Source organism: Triticum urartu, chromosome 4A (assembly GCF_056163025.1).
Source record: "Triticum urartu cultivar PI428250 chromosome 4A, HENAU_Tu73, whole genome shotgun sequence".
Taxonomy (NCBI): Eukaryota; Viridiplantae; Streptophyta; class Magnoliopsida; order Poales; family Poaceae; genus Triticum; species Triticum urartu.
The window spans coordinates 492,504,070-492,525,684 of NC_141876.1; the positions used below are offsets into that span (position 1 = coordinate 492,504,070).

The 21,615-nt window shown below is 46.3% G+C and overlaps 1 long non-coding RNA gene across 1 annotated transcript; it reads left to right on the forward strand.

Annotated features, from left to right (window-relative positions):
- Positions 1–1,250: 1,250 nt before the first annotated feature.
- On the forward strand, positions 1,251–6,036 carry LOC147976271 (uncharacterized). The gene is made up of 3 exons (XR_015601409.1): positions 1,251–3,527; positions 4,527–4,594; positions 5,727–6,036. It is a non-coding gene; the product is annotated as an uncharacterized LOC147976271 (long non-coding RNA).
- The last annotated feature ends 15,579 nt before the right edge of the window (positions 6,037–21,615 follow it).

A 21,615-nucleotide genomic window follows, 5' to 3' on the forward strand; every position in this document is an offset into this window, starting at 1 on the left:
GCATAAACCTAGGTGGTGTGCGAAGCACGGAGGCAACAAGCGCAACCTGTAGCACATCCACCTTTTCCAAGCATGCCAACCCACCAAAGCGCCACCTCTGCCATCAACCTCGTCGACGAGGAAAACGAGCAGGCGCCATGGCCCGTCGAGGCCGAGGCGCTCCCGGGCAACGCGAGGGATGACACCATGATGCACGTCATCGCCAGGGTTGAGTAGACCCTTGGAGCATGGCGCTTCAGCTCCGTGGACCAAGATAGGCATGTCAGCGCTGACAGGCTGCAGATCACCGCACAACATGATCGATGGCGCGCTGTAGAGCAAGCTAGGCGCGTCCGCGTCGATAGGCTACGGCTCGTCGCACGGCGAGACCGTTGGAACACCGCAGAGCGAGAGGCGCGACGCGCTACATAGCAAGAGCGGATCCATCGGCGCTTGCCTATTGTCGATAGGGTGTCGCAGCTGGGTACACGTCCCGTCAGTATCCCCGTTCCTCACCAGGAGTGGGCAAAGGCCCTCTGCACCATACTTGCACTAGAGGTCGGCCCTGCCGTACTTGCACCGGACGCCCACCGCGCCGTTCGCATGGGTCGCGCTGTTCGCCTTGTCCGTGGCCCACTCAATGCCAACGCGCTGGTCGGTAGGCTCGACCGCCTCCTTGGCCCAGGTGTCCACATGGGCGCAGTAGAGGAACATGGTCGTCGCATCCTCGAGTTGGTGATCTCCGATGAAATAGCCAACTTGGAGCTTGAGATCGCGCTCCAGGTGTACCACGAGCATGTCGACCGCTTGGACGAACGCGTGCACGAGTTCAGGCAGAGCCAAGAGCTACCGTAGGCAAGGGCTGCTGGTCATGGTCTCATGGACACGTTTTATTTTGTTGAGTCGTTTCGACGTGGATAGCTATGTATTTGCAACAACCATAGTATTGCTCTGTTTCAGTGTGTACTTTGTTTTCCGTTCTTATATGTTTTGTTTCAATGTGTATATATACGCTTTCCATTCTGTATATGTGGATGATAACAGCTAGATTCAAATTAGTATAAAAAACAGATAGAAAATGAAATTCATAATATATATAGATATATTAATTGTTCATTAGTTCATCACAGAATATATCTGTACCTCTGTAACCTGCTAATAAACCAACTACTGTTGCTGGTCGTACGTCGTCGTTAATTTTACAAAAAAAGCCCCTAAAGTTTTGGGTATTCAACCTGCAGCCCTCGTCATAAGTCAGGACGAATCGGTATGGAGGAGAGAAAAGAAAAAAAATAGCCCAGCCGCACGACACTGCCTCCTCGATCCCATCTCCACCTCCTGCGCTGCCCGTCCCCGCCGCCGCCTCCTGCCCCGCCCCGTGCCCCGTGCTGCCGCCGCCTCCTGCCCCGCCCCATCGCGCGCCGTGCGGCTGCTCGCCGCGCTCTTGAAGGACCTCGAGGCCTACTGCCCCGCCCAGCGCAACCACCTTGCTCGAGGTTGGGCGAGCGCGGAATCAGAGTTTGGGACGGCAGGGGACGGCGCTCCTCTCGGTCGTCCTCTTCCCGACGGCAGGCGAGGCAGGAGGACGCGGATCCGGCTGCTCCGGCGTGGATCCGAAGGAGGGGCGGAGGGATCGAGGAGGGGGAGCATGAGGCCAATGGAGAGGTGGCCGGATATGCTGGGCGGGGTGCTGCGGTTGTCCATGGCGAAAACAACGTCGCTTCCCCGTGCCCTCGCACCGGTCCTCCGCCACCCCCTCGCCTCCCTCCGCTCTAGGCCCGTCTCGAGCCGCCAGAAGCAACTACTGGTCTCTAGCCACCGCCCTCGCCTCACTCCTCCCCGGTCGTCGTTGCTGCCAAGGAAGTAGCTGGCGGAATGTGGCGAGCCCCGTTCTCCTCCACAACAGCCGACGCCTCTTCCTGTAGCGAGCTCACCCTGTACGCGCCTTCTACAGGAGCATGATTAGGCTCCCAAATGCAGGGAGCTGCTTGCGTAGGTCAGGTTGCTCCCTCCTGCTTCTCTGTCCCACCCATTCCTAGCAGTTTTATTAAAAAAATACCGATACGAAAATGTGTGTAGGCAGATCATTGTAGCATATACATGGATTAGGCAATTGTTTTCCCCTGTGTTTGGTAAGTTAGTAGCTCCAGTTATTTTTTATGGATGTTATTTACTTTTGGATACATTCCCATCTGAACAATCGAAGCTTGGGTAATACTGGATGTTATTATAGTCATGCCATCCCAGTGTAATTTACTATCTACTTGCATGGATCCCTACACATAATTTATGTAATTTCTAACCAGTTCCAGATACTGTGTTGACTTTCTTTTCTAAAGATTGCCCCTAAGCGCTGGTGGTTGGAGATAAAGTTTAGCCAAGATGTTATTCTGATGCTTCTTCAATGAATTTTCCTGATGGAATCCGGGATGTTCTTCACCTTTATCATGTAACGCCTCAGATTTGTGGGATGTGGGCAGCTGAACACAGGGTTATCCGTGAAATACAATCTGTAAAATAAAATAATACAATCTGGAAGATAGGTACAGGGATGAACACTCAGCAAAGGATTGTGCCCCCATGCCTAGGGCCTGGCTACGCCACTGCCTGTAGCTGTTATTAAACAAGATCCCAACTGAATGTAAAACACAATGCTGCCTACACGCTATGTAAGGCTAAATGTATATTGCACCTATAATTTATAACTACAGGTTCTCCAAGTTAGACAAAGGCTTCCTTCATACTTGAAACAAAGCTTTTTTTTATATCTTCATGTCATATGAGTTGTAGTTTTTCGGATCATCTACACACTTCAAAGAAGTTACTTTAGGTTGCTAAAAGCAAGATAAAGTAATACATGATGTGCATGTTTGACACAGTTCTCCCGGATTCTGAACTTAGCTATTTGTATTTTTCATTTTAGTGGAACTTCGGTACACATGACCACAGTAACATTATTTTCACAATGTCACTAGAGACGAGGGCAACCTTATTTGTGACAATTATTAGAGTTGGATAGAAGAAGTGGTGTGCAGTGGCATCTAACGAATTGTGAAATGAGAGACATCTAACAATTCTCACTAAATTTGAGTACTCGCCTTTTTTGTCCCGTTGCAACGCACAGGCAATTTACCTTTCTGTTCTTATGAAATGAAGATTTGGAAAGGAGGAACAGGGTACTGAACTTTTATATATCTGCATAATCTACATCCGATGTTAAGCAGTACACAAATTACTAAATGGAGGAACATGGCAATTTTAAGCTTACTACATGCGGAATTATGTTGCTGCAGCTCTTTTAGTACTCGTGTGTAGATTTTCCTACAACAATATTACTTGCATTCAGTTTCGTGCCGTCATGGAAATTCATATGTGCGTTCTGCAGCATGTTCAGAATAATACTTTGCAAGGGACAGCAGCCCGACGTCGAGCAGTAGCAGCAACATGTTCTGCAGCTTCGATGACCCTGATGAATCCGCTATCGTGCTCAACTCCTGCTAGGAGGGCATGGAGGAGTTTCCCCTTGAACTCCACGACCTGATTCTCAGGTTCGTAATTTAGCCTATTTTTTGGTTGTTGCTTGCTCCTTTGTTTCTTTGTAGATGTTCTGATTATTGGTGCTTTGGAACTCTTGTGGTCTGTTTATCATTGTTCTACTAACGCTCACTTCACCTGAACGACTGGACCAGATGATAGTGGATATACCCAGTGTAGTATATTGTTATAAGGTTGTGTATTAGCTTCCAGTGATTTTGCTCTCACTGGTATCTCAACAAAGCTTGAAGTATATGCGGATGTCTTGCTCAGTTCAATTAGTAATAGTATTAGCTTGAAGCGCCATCCATACTCAGTTTCAACTAGACACCTCCATGGATAGCTCCCTTGCCATTATATTGAAGGTTAGTGTTGTTACCTATTGCTCAACGTTGCACTTTTAGTACTCTAGCTGCTTTGTAGGCGAAACCGCCACCACCTGCAACCGTGCCCTCAGGCTTCCCTCAGACCGTCCTTATCAATTGTAGTCTCTGCTCGCCCATGTTAAGTCCCTCCTTTTAGAAAGGGCCTCCCTTGACGGTGGCCTCCCCCTGAAGCTCTTGAACCTACAATGGAGTCGGTTCCCTGTCAGTAGGAAATTCTTGCGTTTGGCCGTCAGACTATTAGTTGTAACCATGTTATTCTGTCAAGCTTTTCCATCGAGTTGCCGAAACAATATCAAAGTAGAAGATGCTAAATATGAAAGTACCAAGTTATGTACTCTGCTATTGTGGTTGTGAAGCTCATACAGTCTGCTTGATGTTCGCACCAAATTTCCTTCAGGCAACAGGATGATGAGTTCAGTGCAAGTCTTCAGATTGCAGGGCTAATCATAGGCAAAGAATTCTGGATTTCTGTGGGTTTTCATGAACGATTTTGAAAAGAAGAATAGTTGTTAAGTTATTATTTTTGCTAGAAGAGTAGCGTCGCAAAAAAGAGTATTGCTAGGGAAGTAGCTAGAGTACATGCTACTATTTTTATAAGGAAGAGCCTAAACGACCCAACTTATGCAGTCTACAGATGTTGCTTACGAAATCGGGTATAGAGCCATGCATCTGCAACCATCTATTAGCAACATCAGGTTTGTGTTTGTATCTCCTTTGCCTGCATCATTTCTTGATCATTATGTTATTATTTTGTCATCTTGAATCCTTTTTGTTATAGCCATACATTCTCTTTTGGTTTAAGAAGATAATAATCAAGTTTCACTAAAATGCATTTTCTATAGCAGTCAGATTCTCTAATAATTCAATCATACTGCGTACTGGTCTGTAATTTCATTTCTTTGGTCATCAATCTACCTTTTCCCTGAGATTGTTTCTCATAGTGAACAACTGATAAAAAGGATTTGTAGGAAATAGACAAGAATGATAAGGTACATACTGATGTTTTCTATAATTTTCCTGTGTGTTCAAGAGAAGCGTATTGCAGCAGAAGATTCAAGGGTGATAATGCAACGAAGAAAAAATTTGTGTTGTGGGAGAAGAAATTCTTGCCCCATAGGCTTTTAGTTTAAAAGTTTCCATTACATACAGTTTCACTCTGTTCATATGATACATTTGTTATCACTCGGTATTCTGCTCAAGGGGAACTGATACTTCCTCATATGAGAATTCTTAGCCTTTTGGTCTGCCCTGGCTTAGGTAGTTTGTGTCGACTCCTTGATTATTCAGTGATTTTCCAGCTATTCATGGATTCAGCAACAGACTGGGTTTGCTTTGTCCCAAGATCATGGATACTTGAATGCCCTTTATTGACCATGTATTTGAGAGGCCACTTCTGATTGCTTTTGTATTTTTATGCATATTTTAAGCTTGTGGAACCCACTTATTTTCTCAAAAATCTCACTTGTGCATGCTAATCTCGGGAACTATATTCAGACATCCCCTGGCCCTCTTATGCGGGTCATTTTGCATTTTGCTTTTGTGTTAGAATAAGTAATTAATATTATGTAATCAGAACCACCTTTTGTTCATATGGGATTGTCCTGTATGATAACTTGATAAGGCATGAGAACATTTTTATATGTCAAAAGTGGTCAATCCATAGAAGAATGAGTGCTCCTAAGCCATGGGAGAAATTAGCAAACAGACAAAAGTTATCATTTGATTTTAGTGCTTTGAATAGGTTCATGCAAAAAGATAAAACTTTCAGATGTACATGGTATCACCCTCACCTCTGATGGCACAAGCGCTCTATTTGATGTTCTTCAGGAGAGGTTCAAGATTACATTTAAGGAGAGAACACAGCCATGGTGACACTCGATAAAGTGAAGCAACGGCCAGCCTTGCAAGAGAGGGAGTAGTCCGGGCCTATCATACAATGTAAATATGTCAACTGCTATTTGCAGAATCGCTACAAAATTCAATTTTTTTTACAAATGAATAAGCTTTGATTTTTTTGTATGAATTTCTATTCCATGTTGTCTAGGCTTAGCAAGGTGGACATGACTAATATTATTATAGAAAGCACTGCAACTTTTGCCTCGAATGAAACAAGGTCTTTGGGTGGATTGTTGTGTGACATTCTCTCGTTGCAACACACGGTCATTTTTGCTAGTATATATATATGTATATATAGACACACACATAAACACTATTCTGATCACGGGATCAGAATAATATTCTGATCACAACATGAACTTCCCGAGTAAAGGTGTCCAAATGGGGCTTGCGATATACCGTTCGAAAGCTATGGACATCAGTATCATGACCCAAGTTAAATTTTTGATAAAATGTAAGCGGGTTAAGAGCAGTTTTGAAAACCGTTTTTCCTTCATACAAAAAACATGAATCGTATTTTCGACCGCATATTTAAACCGTTTATCGGAATGAGGCAAATAATATGCCGTTGGGAAGCTGCTGCAAAACCACTCCTTCCACATGTTGAAAGTTTTCTCTAATTCCCTATGGTTAAAGAGTAATTCGGAAAATCGTAGAATTTCGCAAACCGAACAGCCGAGTTCGTTTTTTCGATGCCATTTCTAAACGCTAATCCAATTGAGGCAAATAATATGGCGTTGGAAAGCTTATGAAAATGCGCTACTTTTTCATGTTAAAAGTTTTTTCTAATTTTGAACAGTTTAAAAGTAATTTAGAAAACGGTAAAAGTTTCACCGAGTTCGTATTTTCGAGCTAATTTTTTAACAATACGTCCAAATGCAGCAAATGATATGGCGTTGGAAAGCTTGAAGAAATGCGATTTTTTTTTATACATTGTTTCTCCTAATTCATTACAGTTTTATGCCAGTTTTGAAAATGGCTAAAAACATATTTTTGCCGTAATTATACAAACTTTATCGGAATGGGGCAAATAATATACCGCTGAAAAGCTACGAAAAATTCGGAACTTTTTCATGTTGATGGTTTTCTCTGATTCCTAGCCGTTTTCAAGTAATTACAAAAATGGAGAGATCATTCGTTCTGCCTTTATCGCGAAACATATTCTTCAAAAATGCACCACGTGAAGAACCTGAACTTCTCGGCGTGTGTACCTGAACTTCACTCTGTTTTTCACGTGCTTTTTTTGCTCGTAGATCTCCATCCACTGCTCGTAGCTCTCCATCCACTCACCGAAATTGAGCAAGTGATATACCGATGGAAAGCTGTTGTAAACACACAACTCTTCCGTGTTGATCATTTTTTCATACTCGCGACAATTTTAAAAGTTTTTCATCTGATATTCATTCAGTGTAGTAGGTGAACTTCCTGCTGTTTTCACGTTGAACTTCTGTGACATATTTTTTCATTTGTAATTTCCTCATCCATTCGTCAAGTGTTACACAAATGGTATTTCTTTTGTATAAACTTCTCTCATAATATTTTTTTTAACTTTCTCCGACGGAGGACTTCAACCTATATCAACAAACTTTTAGTCTTTGCTTTTTTTATTCTTTTTAATACAAAATGCACACCGTGTAGTACGTGAACTTCTGGCAGTTATCAAGCTGAACTTCTCTCGGGTACGTGAAAATATCTGAGTTTTTTATGAACATTAATATGAATTTCTTATTCTTTTTTTATGAAATTTTGAAGTGCTCTATTTTTAAAAGTTGAACTTCTTGTTATTTAATTTTTTAACTTCTTGTTTCCATTCTTTAATAACGAGGAAAATCTGAGTTTTCTATAATCGTCAAACTTCTCCATCTTTTTAATTTGGACTTCTTGGTTTTATTTCTTAATCTTTTTTATGAAATTTGAAGCGCTCTATTTTTAGAAGTTGAACTTCTTGTTATTTTATTTTTGAACTTCTTGTTTCCATTTCTTTAATAACGAGGAAAATTTGAGTTTTTTTATAATCATCAAACTTCTCCATCTTTTTAATATGGACTTCCTGGTTTTATTTCTTTAATCCTTTTTTATGAATAAAAATATTGTAAGACACCAAAACAACATTTTGTGTGTGTGTTTTTGCATTGGTTTGCACATCAAACCGCGTCATCTTGAGAAATTGAACTTCGGCTTTTTCTTTTTGTTTCCTTTCAACATTTTTTAGCACATCGAACCACGTCATCTTTAGAAATTGAACTTCTCCTTTCTTTTTGTTTCCTTTCAACTTTGGTTTACACGTTGTGTATCGCGTCATCTTTAGAAATTGAACTTCTCCTTTTCCTTTTTGTTTTCTTGCATGTTTTACCCTTGCATGTTTAAATTTATTTTGAACTTATTGATATAACACAGTTGACCTTCTCGAACACAACATTTTGAAAACATGCAAAAATACGTTTAGGGTAAAATTTAAACTGTGCCTCTCCAAACACAACATATGCATAGAGAGTGCTATAGTTGTTCCTTTCTAGCTATTCCTGAACTTCTGCGGCCAATGCATTTTTTCTGTAGTAGATGCAAAGAACTACAAGAGGGAGATCTTTTTTTGTTGGATGGATAGAGAAGTTCCACGGCGATGCAAAGGCGGACGCCCGGGCAGAGGAGGATACTGGCTGGACGCGGCCTCACAAGAAGCAACACTGCATCCCAGCAACAACACTAATTCTCACGAACGATGACCATCTTCATGAGCTCAGACCATCTTCCGAAAGGCGACACCCATGTTCCCTGCACCTCATGTGTGACCTTCTCCGCTGCCAGGTAGTGAACTTCTCCCTCCCTCTGTTCATGTATGTAGCGAGCAGCAGAGTGGCACAGAGGATCCTGGAGACACAAACTTTTGAGCATAAATGAGAGGGGGGGGGGACCAAATAGTAGGGGACTGCTGCTACTAAACCGAATACGGAAGGCAGAGTGGTGCATCCTCATCGTCACTGCAACACACACAATGAGGCATTTTAGTCAAGTTAAAATACCCCTATAATACCCAGCTAGCCATGTTTGTAGCAAACACTACATCCTACTAAATTGGTTCATCAACACATTAGCCTGCTGACCTACTATTTTTACTATACAGATTCATAAACATTACCTACTGTTTTTACAATGCACAAAATTGGTCAATGAACACATTGCCTGCTGAAAATCAAACATTTGGACTGTAATATATTACACTCCCAGTGATACATCCAGAGACACACACAACGAGCCTATCCATCCACTGCCATTTTCCACAAATAATGTTACATCTAATCTCAACTGATTATGTAGCGGCACCATATAGATCACAGAGTAAGATTTGATTAAGATGTGTGCACACGCACATACATCTCGCCATGATAGTGGAAGATGAGTTGTGCTAGCATTACCTAGCTAGCCATGCTAATTAATGCTGGAAGATGGGCGAATGGCACAACCTGGACGAGCCGTCCTGCTAGTGTGGCACAATTTGGACTGCGGCACCCCCGTTTCATATGACCGGGAGCGACGGTGGCCGGTGGAGACGTGGTAGAAGGGGAGGTCACAGGCTGGAGGTACGGTGTCGGGAGGTCATCCGAGTCTGTACATCAAGGCAAAGGCCCATGGCCGCGGCTGCGAAAGTAATGTTCAGAGGCATGTTGTAACTTACTGTATGCAACTATGCATTATGAGATAACAAATGTTCTAGTCTAATACTTCACAACTTTGAAATCAAAGCAGAATTTTTGCTGCAACTTACCTTACTGGAAACCACTAGATCCTAGATCCCCACATCTTCTTTCTTTATCATCTTTGAACTTCAGATTAGTACCTTTTTTATTTGGTCTAACACGCTATACAAGCTTAAGATAGTATCTTAGAGAGCGGAAGAACAAGACAGGTGAGGCACGGAGATGATCTTCCACACACATAGCACCGGAAGGGAGTACAACATGTTTTTCATCATTTAAGCCATTCATGAAAATGATGGAGAACACTTATTTTAATAACCAAGAAACATGGTAAAACATTGTCTATTCTCTATAAATATGGTAAGCATGCTGAGATAAAAAATGTCCTATTTGTTCAGAAAAAGGAACTCTAATCTCAATTCCTCACATTCTACACGGTTAATTCTTTTTAAATGATATGAAATGAACTAACGAATCAAAACTCTGAAGGGACTCTCTTTAATGCAGATGCAGACCCAACCGTTAAGGATTCTTTTTTTAACATCTACTAAGATGAACAACAGAGAAGTATATACCAGCAGAGAAGCAACCATAGCCTGACGAGCTCACAACGTTCCCCTAGACAGAGTACAGGCGAGTACCTCATAGAGCTGGACGCATACAACGGAAGGAAGTGAATGGAGTCGACGACGACGGGGGTCATCCACGAGGAGCACGGTGTGGGGGTTGAACGGCCTGAGGTGGCATAGTTGAACGACCTTGGTGCTACGGCGCCGGCTATAGGTGGTGGACCGCGGTGGCAGTGGGTCGCAGTGGTGTGCGCGGCGAGCTGCAGGTCGATGCTCCCACCAGTTGCAGGCCGATGCCTCCTTCAGCTGCAGGTAGCGCCCAATCCCCATTGAAGGTGCTGCTACGAGGCCCTCCTGTGCGGACTTACGTTGGTGTGGGCATCCATGGCGCGTGCTAGTGGTTCAAGGTGCATCGGCCCCGGAGGCGTCCGATGACCAGCCGCGGCGGCGGCCGATGCCATCTCTGGCTCAGTAGACCGTGAGCTTTGGATGCGAGCTCGTGTGGCTTAGGTGGTGCGGTTCTCGGCGAGGGCAGCGGCATCACTGCGAGTGGGGCGAAGCGCGGAGGCGGGACTTGTAACACCCCGGATGCGACTTTCCATATTTGTATCCAACTCTTGCCGGTTCCGGTGTTAAGTTATATTTATTTCTCGGGTTCGGGTCTTTGCCTCCGTGTGTTGTTTTCGTTTTCTTGCATCTCATATCATGTCATCACGTGCATTGCATTTGCATACATGTTCATCTCATGCATTCGAGCATTTTCCCCGTTGTCCGTTTTGCATTCCGGCGCTTCGTTCTCCTCCGGTGGTCATTTCTAGCTTTCTTTCGTGTGTGGGGATTAAACATTTCCGGATTGGACCGAGACTTGCCATGCGGCCTTGGTTTACTACCGGTAGACCGCCTGTCAAGTTTCGTATCATTTGGACTTCGTTTGATACTCCAACGGTTAACCGAGGGACCGAAAAGGCCTCGTGTGTGTTGCAGCCCAACACCCCCCAAATTTGGCCCAAAAACCCACCAAACTCTTCTCCATGTCCTAGAGCGTTCGATCACGATCGCGTGGGCGAAAACCGCACCTCATTTGGACTCTCCTAGCTCCCTCTATGCCTATATATACACCCCCCATTTCAGATCTCGTCTTCCTCCCCGTCCTCCTCGTTTAAAAAAAAAAAAACAGCTCCACCGCGCCGACGGACGTGTCCGCCCCGGCCGGACAACGTCCGCCGCCGCCGCCTCCCGTCCAGTCCGCGCGCGCCACGTGGGCCGCGCCCACATCGCCGCCGCCGGGCCCGCCTGGCCCGCGCGCCGGCCCCCTTCCTCCTCCCGGGCCAGAGGTGGCCGCCGCCACCGACCGCCGCCGCCCGAGGCCACCGGCCTCCGCCGCCGCCCGTAGCTCCGGTGGCCGGAGCCACCACCGCCGCCATCGCCGCCCGCCGCCTCGCTCGGCCCCGCCTCGGGCCCCGCCGCCTCTTCGCCGCGCCGCCGCCGCCGCCCCCGCCGGCGCCGCCGACCGGCGCCGCCGCCCCGGCCGGCGAGCCCCTCCTCTCCTCCGGCGTCCTTCTCCGGCAAGCGCGAGCTCCGGCGCCGATCTGCTACAGTGTCGCGAAGTGCTACAGTAAACCCTAGATCTAATCTGGGAGGTTGTTTTTTTTTTACCAAGTTCCTAGAATTTTTACTCCATATGCTCCTGTTCGAGGACCTGTATCTCCGCAACCGTAGCTCCGTTTTGGGCGTATAATATATCAAAATCTTCGTCTCGACATGTATATCATTTCGTTCCATTGCATCATTTGCATTTTAGGTCATCTTGTTGCCCAAAATGCTGTTAGAAGGAGGCTTCGTGAGTTAAATTGCAGATCCGTTAGTTCATCATGCACTTTTGTCATTTTTGCCATGTTTAATCCGTGCATGATATGCCTGTGCCCCTTTGAGATGAATTGTTAAGCATTTTGTCTTCTTTCCAGAGGTGCCACCCATGCATTTTTAGGATGTGTGTGTTGTCTTGTGCAAGCTTGCGAAGAGAGGTACCTGAGATTGCTGATTTCAGGGACTTAGTGATTTTCACTAAGTCTGGGATATTTTAGTTCGTGATGCTATATGTCCACCTTGTTTCCTAGTGATCCGTGCCTCTTTTGAGGATGATCAGTAAGGGAGTTTTGATATTTATGTTATGCTCTATCCATCCATGTCTTTGTTTGCATATGTGGAGTGCTCTAGGTTGACTCAATCGAGCTCAACCTTTGCTTCGTTGTTACTCTGGGCAGATCGTCAACTTGTTTGCGATTTTGCCGATGCTACCGTTAGTGTTCCATGCATGCTATGCCTTTGTTCCTGCCATGTGTAGCTAGCATATTGTGTCTTCTTTCTAGATATATGCTTGCCTTGCCATGACTTGCACCGTAGTGAGTGCATCGAGCTCGTTTACATGCGTTCGTGAGTTATAATTTCAGCATGTCTCAGTTTTCATTAAGTCTGAAAACTGATTGTGTTCGAGCTATGTTCGTGAGCTCGGTAGAGTATTTTGTGAACCCTTTTGGCCCCAGGTCACTTTGGGTGTTTTGTTAAGCTTGTTGAGTAGCTCCATGCCATGTTCTTACTTGTCATGTTCAGGTCATTTATCATGTTGTTTTGCTGCTCCAAAGAGAGCATCGTGATCTGAAATTTCAGGCTAGTGTTATTTTCACTAAGTCTGGAATCTGTTTTGCATTTGCGTTTTTGCCATGCTTGTTTGAACCTCTTAATGGATGAATTTGCCTATGGCTCAGTGCTAGTGTTTTGTTAACCATCTTGTGTACATCACTGCCATGCATTTTGTTTTCATGTTTGGTGGCTGTAGCATGTTCATTTCGTTGCATTTAGATGCCTACTTGCTGTAAATCGCAGACCGGTGTCATATCTTAAAACGCTTGCCATTTCCAAACCGTAACTCCGATTCCAATGATCTTTATATCGTTTTCAAGCGATTTCATCCCCTCTATCCAGTGGAACACTTGGTTTTCCAAGTTGAGGCCAGGTTCATGCATTTCCTGTCATATCTTGCATTTTGCATCCCGCATCGCATCCCGCATAGCATGTCATCATTTCATCATATTGCTTGGTCTTGCACGTGGTTGATTGTATCCTTGTTGCTTGTTTGTCTTGTTGGGTAGAGCCGGGAGACGATTTCGCTACCGAGGAGCCCGTTGAGTTTGCTTGTGAGGATCCAGTCAACTCTGACAACTGTGCAGGCAAGATGATCATACCCTCGAAATCACTACTATCTTTGCTATGCTAGTTTGCTCGCTCTTTTGCTTTGCCACTGCTACGATGCCTACCACTTGCTTGTCAGCCTCCCAATTGCATGATTGAACCTCTAACCTACCCTTGTCCTAGCAAACCGTTGATTGGCTATGTTACCGCTTTGCTCAGCCCCTCTTATAGCGTTGCTAGTTGCAGGTGAAGATTGGAGCCGTTCCTATTGGAACATCTTTTATTTGCTTGTTGGGATATCACTATATTGCTATGTTATCTTAATGCATCTATATACTTGGTAAAGGGTGGAAGGCTCGGCCTCTCGCCTAGTGTTTTGTTCCACTCTTGCCGCCCTAGTTTCCGTCATATCGGTGTTATGTTCCCGGATTTTTGCGTTCCTTACGCGGTTGGGTTATAATGGGAACCCCTTGATATTTCGCCTTGATTAAAGCTTTTCCAGCAATGCCCAACCTTGGTTTTACCATTTGCCACCTAGCCTTTTCTTTCCCTTGGGTTCTGCAGACTCAAGGGTCATCCTATTTTAACCCCCTCCGGGCCAGTGCTCCCTCTGAGTGTTGGTCCGAACTGAGCTGCCTGCGGGGCCACCTCGGGGAAACTTGAGGGTTGGTTTTACTCGTAGCTAGTCTCATCTGAGTGTGCCCTGAGAAAGAGATATGTGCAGCTCCTATCGGGATTTGTCGGCACATTCGGGCGGTGTTGCTGGTCTTGTTTTAACCTGTCGAAGTGTCTTGAGTTACCGAGATACCGAGTCTGATCGGAACGTCTTGGGAGGAGGTCTTTTCCTTCGTTGACCGTGAGAGCTTGTCATGGGCTAAGTTGGGACTCCCCTGCAGGGATTGAACTTCCGAAAGCCGTGCCCGCGGTTATGGGCAGATGGGAATTTGTAATGTCCGGTTGTAGATAACTTGAACCCTAATTAATTAAAATGAATCAACTGAGTGTGTTGCCGTGATGGCCTCTTCTCGGCGGAGTCCGGGAAGTAGACACGGTGTTGGAGTTATGCTTGCGCAGGTTATTCCTCTAGATCCTCGCTCGCGCTTTGCCTCCTCTTCTCGCTCTCTTTTGCGAATAAGTTAGCCACCACATATGCTAGTCGCTTGCTGCAGCTCCACATACTTGCCTTATCCTTCCTATAAGCTTAAATAGTTTTGATCGCGAGGGTGCGAGATTGCTGAGTCCCTGTGGCTCACAGATACTATAATTCAGATGCAGGTCCAGGTGATTCCGCTCCAGGTGACGAGTACGAGCTCAAGTGGGAGTTCGACGAGGACTCTCAGCGCTATTATGTTTCTTTTCCCGACGATCAGTAGTGGTGCCTAGTTGGGGTTATCGATTCAGGGCCTTGTCGCATGTTGGGGGTCTTTGCTATTTGGCACCGTAGTCGGGCCATGAGTGATTTGTATGATGCATGTTATTTATGTACTTTGATGTGACGTGGCGAGTGTAAGCCAACTATGTCTCTCCCCTTTATTATGAATTACATGGGATGTTTGTGATGATTTCCTAACTTGCGACATTGCTTTCAATGCGTTTATGTCTCTAAGTCGTGCCTCGACACGTGGGAGCTATAGACGCATCGAGGGCGTTATAAGTTGGTAATCAGAGCCTTCCCCGACCTTAGGAGCCCCATTGCTTGATCGTCTTAGCAGCCGAGTTGTGTTTAGAAAAAGTTTTGAGTCCTTAGGAATTATATATCGGAGAGCTTAGGAATTCTTTTACTTCCCAGTCTCCTCATCGCTCTGGTAAGGCATCCTGACGTAGAGTTTTGACTCTTCTCTTCTCAAATTTCACTAAAAAATTTTTTAGGATCACGCGAGTATCTTGGTTTTGTTCCGATGGTTTTGTGACGAGAACATTGTTCTTGGTGCCTCCTGTCTTTAGGGGTTGTGGCAGTGTCCCGGGGAGTTGAGCTCCGAGGTGTTGTCGTCATAATTTTATCGTTGCAATTCTGGTATACTTGAGATATGTGCGCGACATCGAAAAACTCCTTTATGCAGTTCGTTGGTGAGATAACCTCGACGCCACCCAGTACTGGGGCGGGAGTTCGGGAGTATCACCATAACTTGTATAACGGATGCTTTTCGAAGGTTGAGATAGATGGTTTCCGAAGGTTTCTTGGTTATGTGTTGAAGGATGGATACAGCTGGATGTAGGATTTGCTAGCTTGGGTGAGATATTATGCTTCCCCTGTATCCCCAACACCTGATTGCATAACCGGGAAAATTTCGGGAATTTCATAGGTGGGAATTCAAGTAGCCTTAGGATATCTTTCCGACAGATGTATGATATGAAATTGGGGTTCGACGTCTAGTGGTTCGCCTATTCACGGTCGATTTTACAGTGGTCTCGTTGTGTCTTAAAGAGTCCTTGGCTATGCTGACTCGGGGACGCTTCGTATGTCATGTGCACTGCCTTGTACATGATGGTGCTGTACGATCGAGCCCGTGTAGGTCCCACCACGAAAACTTCGGACGAAATTTCTATCATCTGTTTGTTCCGGCTTATTCCGCAAGCCAACCCTTGGTTTTATTTCGAGTTGTGGCATTCGTCTTGCTTCGACGTCATATGTTGATTCCATCCCTCGTTGTTGTACCCCTTCTACCTGATTCTTCGTGGCTTCACAATTTAGGAATATGTGACCACTTCAAGAGAAATGCATTCGTTCATTTTGTTCGGATGTGAAGACTATATGTTGCAATTTTCATTCCGTTGGATTCAGCTTCAATATTTATCTGTCTATGTGCTAATGGTGGTCAACCTCTTCAGGATGGCTCCCGCTAAGAGCACCAGTCAGAACCAGAATCAAGATCCGCCACCATCTCCACCTCCTCCAGAGGCATGGCAAGCTGTGATGGCCGCAACCAATGCAAACACTCAGCTGATCATGCAAATTCTCCAAGAGCGCAATCAAGGCAGTCAAGGGAATCAAGGCAGCAATCAGAGTCACTTTGCTACACTCAACCAGTTCCTTGCTAATGGGCCAAAGACTTTCAGTAATTGTGTTGAGGCAACCGATGCTGACGATTGGCTTGTGGATCTGTGTAAGCATTTCGAGTGCAGTAACGTCAGGCCTGAGGACTTTGTGAAATTCGCTTCCTTCCAACTCAAAGATCAGGCTGCAGAGTGGTTCCAGCAGTACAAGGATTCCAGAGGTGGACGTTTGATCACTTGGGATGATTTCCGTCAAGATTTCCGCGCTCATCACATTCCTCAAAGTGTGGTTGAAAGCAAGCGTGAGGAATTCCGCAATCTGAAGCAAGGCTCTTTGTCTGTCTATGACTACAACAAATTGTTCCAGAAGCTTGCCCGCTTTGCCAAGCAGGACGTGCCTGATGAGAAGAGCATGATATATCAGTTCAGGGGTGGTCTTCATGAGGAAATTCAGCTCGCTCTTTTCCTCTTTGAGCCGTTGAGATACGATGAGTTCTACAACATGGCACTAAAGCAAGAGGCTGCTCAGTTGAGGTGTGATGCTTCCAGGAAGCGTGCCAGAGATGTTACTCCGTCTTCCTCTACTCAAGTGGCCAAGCAGCAGAAGTTTTGGCTTCCTCCTCCTCCGTTCCGTCAGCCGTATCAGCAGAAGAGCAAAGGTGGCAGTGGTTCTTCCCACCCACCCAACCCAGGCTTTCAGAACAAGACTTCGTCTCAAGCTCCAAGATCGAGTGCTCCGTATCACCGTCCGCTTTCAGAGGTCACGTGCAACAAGTGCCAACAGAAGGGTCACTATGCCAACAAGTGTTTCAACGAGAGGCGTCTTCCTCCTCCTCCTCCTGTCAGATCGGCAAGTACAGCTGTGGTCAAGCATAATCCCAAGCACGCCAAGGTCAATTTGATGAATGCAGCCCAGGCAGAGGACTCGTCAGATGTGATCATGGGTAACCTTCCTGTTAATGATATTCCTGCAAAAGTTCTTTTTGACTCTGGTGCATCGCATTCCTTCATGTCATTTCCATTTGCATCGGAGAACAATTTTAGCACTAAGGCATTACCTAGAGCTATGCAAGTCGTCTCTCCAGCTAAGCGACTGAGTTCCAGTATGGAGGTGCCGGATATTTCTATCTTGATGGGTGATTTCAAGTTTCTTGCTTCTCCAATGGTTCTTGGCAACTCTGATATTGATCTTATTCTCGGAATGGATTGGCTTTCTAAGCATAAAGCTCAGCTTGATTGTGCAGCCAGGCAGATTCAACTGACTCATTCGTCTGAGGATGTCATTGTCTTTGCCGCTCGGGATAATACCATCCGGTTGTTTTCTCTCAATGAGAAGGGTGAATTGGATGCTATTTCGCAGATTCCGGTTGTTTGTGAGTATCAAGACGTTTTTTCCAGAAGAACTCCCAGGGATGCCTCCAAACCGGCCGGTTGAATTTGTTATTGAACTTGAGCCCGGTACGGAACCTGTCTGCAAACGTCCCTACAAGCTCGGCCCCGAAGAGTTGAAGGAGTTGAAGAAACAACTCGATGAGCAAGAAAGATTGGGTCTCATCCGGCCTAGTACTTCTCCGTGGGGTTGTGGTGTTCTTTTTGTGAAGAAGAAGGATGGATCGAGTCGACTTTGTGTTGATTACCGTCCAGTGAATAAGAAGACCATCAAGAACAAATACCCACTTCCCAACATCAATGAGCTGTTCGAACAACTCAAGGGTGCTCAAGTATTCTCTAAGCTTGATCTCCGTATGGGTTATCACCAGATTCGCATTCGTGAAGAAGATATTCCCAAGACAGCATTCAGAACAAGCTTTGGTTCATATGAATACACTGTCATGTCTTTTGGCCTCGCCAACGCTCCTCCGACGTTCTCTCGCATGATGAACTTCATCTTCAACGCCTACACCAATGACTTTGTCTTGATCTATCTCGATGACATTCTGGTTTTCTCGAAGAACAAGGAAGATCATGCCAAGCATTTGCGTTTGGTTCTCGATAAGCTCAGGGAATATCAGTTCTATGCCAAGTTCTCCAAGTGTGAATTTTGGCTCGATGAGGTTCTTTATCTTGGCCATATCATCTCTATCAAGGGCATTTCCGTGAATCCCGAGAAGGTATCCGCAATTGTGAATTGGGAACCTCCTCAGAACGTGAAGCAACTCCGCAGTTTTCTCGGTCTCGCAAGTTATTGCCGAAGATTCGTTGAAAACTTTTCCAAGATCGCGAAGCCTCTCTCAAATCTTCTTCAGAAGCATGTCAAGTACGTTTGGTCTCCGGAGTGTGATATTGCTTTCAACACTTTGAAAGAGAAGTTGACCACTGCTCCAGTTCTGACTCCACCTGATGAAACCAAGCCGTACAAGGTCTTTTGTGATGCCTCTCTCCAAGGCCTTGGCGCAGTATTGATGCAAGAGAAGAAAGTTGTCGCTTATACATCTCGCCAGTTGAAGCCTAATGAGAAGAACTACCCCACTCATGATCTCGAGTTGGCGGCAGTTGTGCATGCTCTTTTGACTTGGAGACATCTTCTATTGGGAAGAAAAGTGGACATTTTCACTGATCACAAGAGTCTCAAGTACATCTTCACTCAGCCTAATCTCAACCTAAGGCAAACTCGATGGGTCGAAATGATTCAAGAGTATAATCCGAGTATTGAGTATACTCCAGGCAAGGCCAATGTGATTGCTGACGCTTTGAGCAGAAAGGCCTATTGCAACAGTCTGATTCTCAAGCCTTATCAACCCGAGCTTTGTGAAGCTTTCCGCAAACTGAATCTGCAAGTTGTTCCTCAAGGTTTCCTCGCCAACCTTCAAGTCTCTCCTACCTTAGAAGACCAGATTCGCCAAGCCCAGCTTCTTGATGCTATGGTGAAGAAGGTGAAGATTGGGATTGCCAAGAGTCAGTCCAAGTACAAGTGCTACCGCCTTGATGACAAGGACACTCTCTTCTTCGAGGATCGTATTGTTGTGCCCAGAGGTGAACTTCGTAAAGTGATCATGAACGAGGCTCACAACTCTCTCCTCTCCATCCACCCTGGTAGTACGAAGATGTATCAGGATCTCAAGCAAGCTTATTGGTGGACTCGAATGAAGCGCGAGATAGCTCAATTCGTGAATGAATGTGATGTCTGCAGAAGAGTGAAGGCAGAACACCAAAGGCCAGCAGGTCTCCTCCAACCTCTTGCCATTCCAGAATGGAAGTTTGACCACATTGAAATGGACTTCGTGACTGGGTTTCCAAAGTCCAAGCGTGGCAATGATGCTATATTTGTTGTCATCGACAAGCTCACCAAAGTGGCTCATTTTCTGCCTATCAAAGAGTCGATCACTGCAGCTCAATTGGCGGAACTCTATACCTCTCGCATTGTCTCTCTGCACGGTATTCCTCAAGTGATCTCTTCAGACCGTGGCAGCATCTTTACCTCCAAGTTTTGGGATTCTTTTCAGAAGGCCATGGGTACCAACATCCGCTTCAGCACAGCTTTCCATCCTCAAACGAGCGGTCAAGTCGAGCGTGTCAATCAGATTCTTGAAGATATGCTCAGGGCTTGTGTGATCTCCTTCGGCATGAAGTGGGAGGATTGTCTTCCTTATGCTGAATTCTCCTATAACAACAGTTTTCAAGCAAGTTCGGGCAAGGCCCCTTTTGAAATTCTGTATGGCAGGAAGTGCCGTACCCCTCTCAACTGGTCTGAAACCGGTGAACGTCATCTGTTGGGTAATGACTTAATCACAGAAGCAGAAGAAATGTGCAAAGTCATTCGTGATAACCTCAAAGCAGCCCAATCCCGCCAGAAGAGCTACTATGATAGTAAGCACCGTGATTTGGTTTTCGAGATCGGAGATCATGTTTACCTCCGCGTCTCTCCTATGAAAGGCACTCGTCGCTTCGGTATCAAAGGGAAGCTTGCCCCTAGATACGTGGGACCTTTCAAGATTGTCAGCAAGAGAGGCGACCTCGCCTATCAACTTGAGCTTCCTTCAAACTTTGCAAATGTTCATGATGTGTTCCACGTCTCTCAGCTTCGAAAGTGCTTCAAGACTCCTGACCGCACCGTCAACTTCGAGGACATTGAGCTCCAAGAAGATCTCTCCTATCGTGAGCACCCAGTTGCTATTCTTGAAGAGACTGAACGCAAGACTCGCAACAAGTCAATCAAATTTCTCAAAGTCAAGTGGTCTCACCATTCCGACCGTGAAGCTACCTGGGAACGCGAGGATCACCTCCGTTCTGAGTACCCGGAGTTCTTTCAGTCCTAGATCTCGGGACGAGATCTTTTCGTAGTGGTGGAGTGTTGTAACACCCCGGATGCGACTTTCCATATTTGTATCCAACTCTTGCCGTTTCCGGTGTTAAGTTATATTTATTTCTCGGGTTCGGGTCTTTGCCTCCGTGTGTTGTTTTCGTTTTCTTGCATCTCATATCATGTCATCACGTGCATTGCATTTGCATACATGTTCATCTCATGCATTCGAGCATTTTCCCCGTTGTCCGTTTTGCATTCCGGCGCTTCGTTCTCCTCCGGTGGCCATTTCTAGCTTTCTTTCGTGTGTGGGGATTAAACATTTCCGGATTGGACCGAGACTTGCCATGCGGCCTTGGTTTACTACCGGTAGACCGCCTGTCAAGTTTCGTATCATTTGGACTTCGTTTGATACTCCAACGGTTAACCGAGGGACCGAAAAGGCCTCGTGTGTGTTGCAGCCCAACACCCCCCAAATTTGGCCCAAAAACCCACCAAACTCTTCTCCATGTCCTAGAGCGTTCGATCACGATCGCGTGGGCGAAAACCGCACCTCATTTGGACTCTCCTAGCTCCCTCTATGCCTATATATACACCCCCCATTTCAGATCTCGTCTTCCTCCCCGTCCTCCTCGTTTTAAAAAAAAACAGCTCCACCGCGCCGACGGACGTGTCCGCCCCGGCCGGACAACGTCCGCCGCCGCCGCCTCCCGTCCAGTCCGCGCGCGCCACGTGGGCCGCGCCCACATCGCCGCCGCCGGGCCCGCCTGGCCCGCGCGCCGGCCCCCTTCCTCCTCCCGGGCCAGAGGTGGCCGCCGCCACCGACCGCCGCCGCCCGAGGCCACCGGCCTCCGCCGCCGCCCGTAGCTCCGGTGGCCGGAGCCACCACCGCCGCCATCGCCGCCCGCCGCCTCTTCGCCGCGCCGCCGCCGCCGCCCCCGCCGGCGCCGCCGACCGGCGCCGCCGCCCCGGCCGGCGAGCCCCTCCTCTCCTCCGGCGTCCTTCTCCGGCAAGCGCGAGCTCCGGCGCCGATCTGCTACAGTGTCGCGAAGTGCTACAGTAAACCCTAGATCTAATCTGGGAGGTTGTTTTTTTTTACCAAGTTCCTAGAATTTTTACTCCATATGCTCCTG